This window comes from Sinocyclocheilus rhinocerous, unplaced genomic scaffold (genome assembly GCF_001515625.1).
Source record: "Sinocyclocheilus rhinocerous isolate Xijiao unplaced genomic scaffold, SAMN03320098_v1.1 scaffold2387, whole genome shotgun sequence".
NCBI lineage: Eukaryota > Metazoa > Chordata > Actinopteri > Cypriniformes > Cyprinidae > Sinocyclocheilus > Sinocyclocheilus rhinocerous.
The window spans coordinates 15,068-22,376 of record NW_015625677.1 but is presented as its reverse complement, the minus strand read 5'-3'; positions in this window follow the sequence as shown (position 1 = coordinate 22,376).

Here is a 7,309-nt window from a genome sequence, read left to right as displayed (position 1 = left end):
AAATTTTAAGTTTAGTCAGCTCCAAGTTTTCACTAACTTCATATTTCAAGTTGACTAAGCTTAAATTTCAAGGCAGCATTAAGTTGAAACGGTGAGACTGTCTTTTTTTTTTTTTTACTGCGAGTCTAAATCGTTCCAATTAATTTGTGCTTGATTTGTGCCGTTAGAATATTAAACTAGGCCTATTCCCCACGAATATTCGTTAATATTCAAGTTTTTCTGTCCCCCTTACAAACGATTATTTATCGCACTGCATAAGAAAACAAAAAGAACATAATGGACTGTAGAAAAAGTGCTCAAAGATAAAATAGCCTTAAGCTATACTGAATGTGTGAAAAAAAAAAAAAATACCACAAAAAAATGATAGATAATGTTGCTACATATCAACGAGGTAACACTTTTTATTAATATTTTACAATAAATAAATTAACATGAGCGTGTGGTATGCAATTTTTAACACATTAAATTATGATATGCAAGTCTAGACATTTCATCTTATTTCATTCAAAGATATTTTAAACAAACACACCTTGGCTGTCCTTCACGCATAGCCTATTCCTCAAAGAGAAAATACAGCTGAGCAATATCATGGTAATGTTTATGCTCCGAATATTTCATCTGCAAAATGCATAATGCAATACACATTTAAATGATAATAATAATAACACACAATAGGCTACTAAGTGAGAAAACAGTTGATGTCGATGGTTAGTAAAGTTCCCGTTATATTTAAGAAGAGGTCATGGTTACATTGTTTCTTTTAACGGCACAAATCAACACAGATCGAGCACAAATGAGGTTTGAGGCACCGAGCACAAATGAGGCACCGGTTTGAAGGGATTTGGACAGCATGGGGTGGAGAGTGACATCACTGGCCCGTTTTGTTATTTCTGAGGACGGGAAATAGATACAGTGTAAATTTGAACGGCACAAATCGAGCACAAACTAATGGCACCATTTTGGAACGATTTAGATTGCATGGGGTGGAGAGTGACGTCACAGCTCCCGAAAATATTTTGGTTATATCTAAGGAAGGAAAATAGATGCAGTGTTTGTTTTAACGGCACAAACGGGCACAAATCGAGCACAAACGAATGACACCAGTTTTGTGCGATTTAGACGAACTGGGGTGGAGAGTGACGTCACAGCTCCCGAAAATATTTTGGTTATATCTAAGGAAGGAAAATAGATGCAGTGTTTGTTTTAACGGCACAAATCGAGCACAAACGAATGACACCAGTTTTGTGCGATTTAGACGAACTGGGGTGGAGAGTGACGTCACAGCTCCCGAAAATATTTTGGTTATATCTAAGGAAGGAAAATAGATGCAGTGTTTGTTTTAACGGCACAAATCGAGCACAAACGAATGACACCAGTTTTGTGCGATTTAGACGAACTGGGGTGGAGAGTGACGTCACACGGTCAAAAAAATTATGTTTAATATCTCAAACACCAAACCAGCTCAAATGTTCGTTTTCGCGGCACAAATCAGCACAAACGAATGGCATAGTTTTGATGATTATTTCTTTTTATGGGGTGCCAACTTCACGGAGGTCCAACTTGGTCCTGCCTGGATTGGCTCTGACCTGCACTGCACTGTATCTACCTGTCTTTGACATGGTTTCTTCTTGAAGAAACCTTGAATGTATTGCTGCTGTGCCTGACTTGTGTCCCCTTTTCATTTTTTTCCCACAAAATTCTGTCTAAAAAAAAAAAAAAACTAACTTAATATTACACAAATAGTATAATATTAATTATTATTAATAGACATATTCTCATCTGATTAAAGACAAAATCATTTAAATGTAAAGCTGTTCTTGGACATTGCAAACGAAAATAAAAAAATATAAGACTACCACGCAAAAACTTTATTCAATACAAACAGGTGTTTACTGTTCTACATCTTAAAATTCCAAGTGTCAGAACGCTAACATTATTAAAACCCCATATTTTAGCGTTTACCACGTTACTGCAGACTATTTGGGAAAGTGATTGTGCCTTTAATCTTTGAAACAACAGGAAAAAACGTAACATAACAATTTCTGTTTTAAGCGGTGCTGGTTCTGAGGCACAGAAGAGGATCTAGATCGGGGCATATCGATATCGGAATTATATCGTATCGACCGAAATTAAGAAATATATCGTGATATCAATTTTAGCCATATCGTCCAGCCCTAGGCATAGGTAAGGGGACTCCACCTCTTTTGCGGTATTGGGAGTCTCAACCAAATTACCGAGATGGTCATCTTCCCACAGTGGGAAAATGACTCGTCCATGAAAGCATCCTGTAAGCTGCATTTATACCCACGCCGCGAGGTGGAGCGCCAGACGCAAAACTCGCAAGCCAGTGTGCATTGCCTCGTTTATTTTACACTGAAAGGTGATAGGGCTTTCAGGCAAGATCCCAATTTGTTGGTATATTCTGACGCGACGTCAAACGTGACCAACTGAAAAGGAACCATAATTAATAATTGAGCACCAATGAAAATCAGCATATTAGAATGATTTCTGAAGGATCATGTGACAGTGAAGACTGGAGTAATGATGCTGAAAATTCAGCTTTGCCATCACTGGAATAAATTACATTTTAAAATGTATTCAGATCGAACATAGTTATTTCAAATTGTAATAATAATCACAATATTACAGTTTTTACTGTTTTTACTTTTGATTAAATAAATGCATCCTTGGTGAGCATAAGAGATTTCATTAAAACATTTTAAGATCATGTTTTTACATTTTTGATAAGTAAAATTTAAAAATAACAAAAATCCACTTAAATGCTTGCTGAGGCATTCTTCCTCAGCAAGATGTTTAACTGGGCTGCATTCTGTTCTTAAATCTTATATGCTTCAAAATCTCAGAAAGCCTCTACGTATATATTAAGTGCACATTCTGTGAACTCCCTGACAAGTTTGGCTAAAGCACGCTCTCTATGTTTTCATGTATTGTGTATGCAGACATGCTGCATTTTAACCAGCTCCTGTAAGTCCTCCTTTCCCAGTGCTTCTCCAAACAGCAGATGCAAGGATTCTGCAAATGTTGCATTATTTAAGGTGCCTGCTAAGCAATGTAATCTCATGACATCTTATGGAATTGTATCTTATGATTGAATTTCTTTATTTTTTGCATGAGAATATCAGGCCTAGTCTTACATGAAATTTTAAAGTCGTAAGACTACAGGTTATTAAAATTTAAAAGACTTGTCTGTGTCTCTACAAAGGTGTAAAATAATTTAGGACTCTCAAAGTAGGTTCAGAATACAACCACTAGAGAGCGCAATGGTATTGCATTTCGAGTTTGAATGACTCGTGGTGTGCATTTAGAATCAACTGTGAATCACTATTCTGCATACAAATATTGATTTTTATGTCTCAATATATATTTGAGTGCTTTACATGTCTTTGGTCATCAAGCTGGCTGATAATCGTACATGAAACAAACCTGAATAAAAGAGCAATGTTTGCCCATCCATGATCAAGTGTATGTGAGAATGTGATCACTGCAGCTTGATGAAGTGGAATGAGAGCCCAGCTGTTGATTAGGAAGGAAAGAGGAATTCATTACAAGCTAATTATGTGTCATCTAAGCTGTAATTGTGGCTGATCAATCCATAAATGCATACATAGTCCTGTTCTGTCTATTACGCATGCTTTTCCACTTTCATATTCCATAAAAGATGGCAGGACAGTAAGAGTTGGAACATATAACATGTGAATGACCTCAATCAACAATGGAAACCAGGCACAGGGATCAATAGAGAAATTGATCATATAATTTAGGCTCTGTTGGACTACCAGTTTCAGCTCTACAGTATTAAATTATGTATGGTACTTGATGTTATTTCTAGCCTACAGTGTATGACTACTAAAACATTTTGAGTCACAATGCGCATATTAAAGTTTCATAATTTCACTATTCAACACTTTTGAATTTATTATTATTATTATTATTACTTAGTAAGGGCTAAAATACAATCAATTGTTTTTTTGTTTTAGTTTTTTTGGTAATTTTTAATTCCATCCGTGTTATCTTAAGGTTTCCGTTAAGAAAAAATTGCTACGTTATTGACAACACTTTTTTTTGCCTGCAATATTTGGCCTAAATTTTGCTAATGTGACCGCACATGAACACTTCAAGAGAATTTTTAATGTTGAAATTCACTAAGAAATTTAGTTTTCACTGCAGTCGATAACTTAGATGCAAGATACCCCTAGTTGTGCTTGTAATGAAACAAAAGAGTTTGCATTGGCAAATGAGAAATAGTGCTGATTTCACATTAGCAAAATTTTGACAAATTTTCACAAGGAAGAACAATCCAAAGTTAATAGTGTAATGATGTGTGAGCTGTGCTTCATTCACAAGTCACTTTCAAACCAAGCAGCTTTCTGTTGGTCATCATGGTGAATCTGCGTAATAAACTTGAACCCGTTGTGAAATCTGCATGTGGTAACCCTTCACCCTCATGCAAAGGTCCCATATGTGTAGATTCCTTTTGAAATGACATAATTGACCAATCAAAATCAAGTATTCCTGAGAACGTTATAAACTGTTATAACAAACTATTTTAACAAAATTAATTTCACACAACAGTGGTTGAAATGTAATATGCTGCATAATAAACTTGAACCGTTTGTGAAATCTGCATGTGGAAATATTTCACCCTCATGAGAATTCCTGAAAATCAAGTATTCCTGAGAGCATTAGAAACAGTTTTAAAAACTAATTTAACTAAATGGATTTCACACATCAGAGGTTGAAATTATATCATTTTAGTTTTTGACCAGAGGGAGCTGTCAAAATGAAAAATGAAAAACATGCCTAAGGATATAGTTCGACTAGCCCACATTAACTAGCACAACAGCCCACGCCATCTGATAGCTATTCAACCTCTGAAAATTGAATTTCAAGGTAACAGAAACTGTGAGGAACGGAAATGGACATTGTGACAGACTATTCAGATGTGGCCATGGAAAGAAAATACTGGGAGGGAAGCAGCCACACTACCTTCCAGCCATTGCTGATGAGAGTCTATAAATAGTCACAGAGCAAGAGAGAAAGTGAGAGAGCATTGAAGCTTTTGATGTCATCATTGTGGCAATTCTCTCACAGTGGGCTGTGGTTTAATTGTACCTACATACATGCTAAACCCTATTCGTCTAACAGGGACCTTTTATCTTCTCCCTTCAGGAACTGATATTGATAAGGGTTTTATCTCTTATCGCCTTCTTATTCATCTTTCTTAGTTACTCACTCTTCACCTGCAATGGTGTTTTGCTTTGTCCCGAAAGCTGCTGACAATGGGTCACTCAACTGAGACTTGTTTCCATTTTTTAGAACTTGCATCAGTCAGCACATCCTTTTAGTGAGGACCAAAGGGACTGATTGGAACCATTTAGGGACTTGTAGGCAAAACAGGTGTATTATTTCTAAAAGAGTTTCCTGAAGTAGGATTGCAGAAAACTAAAGGCACTTGACCTGAATATATGTGCTTACTTCCAGTACATTTATATTCAATCATTTAGCAGACACCTAAACCAATTTACATATGAGAAATATAGCACTTGATATGCTTAAGCAGTACAGCGATTGGATAAATGTAAGATGACTATTTTAAATTCTGTTGTTGGTGCCAAGACAGAGACGCATATCTAATCAGCCAGAAACTGATGGCATGAACATGGCAGAAACTCAATGCATTTAGACATGTAGACATGGTCAAGGCGATCTGCTGAAGTTCAAACCCAGCATCAGAATTGAGAAGAAAAGGGATTTAAGTGATTTTGAATGTGGCATGGTTGTTGGTGCCAGACAGGCTGGTCTGAGTATTTTCAGAAACTGCTGATTTACTGGGATTTTCACACACATCCATCTTTAGGGTTTACAGAGAATGGTCAGAAAAAGAGAAAATACCCAGTGAGTGGCAGTTCTGTGAGTGAAAATGGCTTGTTGATGCCAGAGATCAGATGAAAATGGCCAGACTGGTTTGAGCTGATAGAAAGGCAACAGCTCAAATAACCAGTCATTACAACCGAAGTATGCAGAAGAGCATCTCAGAACACACATGTCAAACCAGCATCAGAAGACCACACCAGGTGCCACTCCTGTCAGCTAACAAAAGGAAACGTAGGCTACAATTTGCACAGACTCAAAATTGGACAATAGAAGATTGGAAAAAGGTTGCCTGCTCTGATGAGTCTCAATTTATGCTGTGATTTGGATGGTAGTGTCAGAAATTGGCAAAAGCAACATAAAAGCATGGAGCCATCCTGTCTTTTATCAACAGTTTAGGCTGGTGGTGGTTGTGTAATGGTGTGGGGGATATGTTCTTGGCACACCACTGGCCCGTTCGTACTAATTTAGCATTGTTGAAATGCCACAGCCTACCTGAGTATTGTTGCTGACCATGCCCATCCCTTTATGACCACAGTGTACCCATCCTGCAGTGGCTACTTCCAGCAGGGTAATGAGCCACGTGACAAAGCTGAAATCATCACTGACTGGTTTCTTGAACATGACAATGAATTCACTATACTCAAATTGCCTCTACAGTCATGAGATCTCAAACCAATAGAGGGATATGGTGGAATGGGAGATTTGCATCAAGGATGTGCAAGTGACGAATCTTCCGCAACTGCATGATGATTTTCAGCACATTGTTGAACAAAGAATTAAGGCAGTTCTAAAAGCAAACAAGTATATACAGTGGTGTGAAAAAGTTTTTGCCCCCATTCCTAGGTTTGGACAGCTTTTTTCCCTTAATAAATGAAATTATCATTTAAAAACTGCATTTTGTATTTACTTGCATTATCTTTGCGTAATATTAAAATTGGTTTGATGATCTGAATCTTTTAAGTGTGACAAATATGCAAAAAATAAAAAAAAACAGGAAGGGGGCAAAAACCTTTTCACAGCACCGTATATAGTTAAACTTTATTTTAAGGTGTCCGTGTTACAGTGTAATTATCCATAAGGTCATTTTTAAGTACTGAGTAATATTAATGAACTACATGTACTTACTATATGGTTAGGGTTAGAATTAGTGTTTAGTTTAGGGTTACTTTTATGTAATTATGTAAGTAAATGTAAAAATTGTAACACAAACCCCTTGAAATAAAGCGTTATATAGTAGTCAACATTTTAAGTGGATCAAAACCTTTTCATCAAAGTTGTCCTAAAACCTAAAACCAAAATGTGCTCCTGTCTTAGGATTAACTTTTTTTATCCACATCAAATGTTGACTACATATATATATACAATATATGTATGTATATAAATATCTTCATGTTTTTAACATATAAAATCCTAT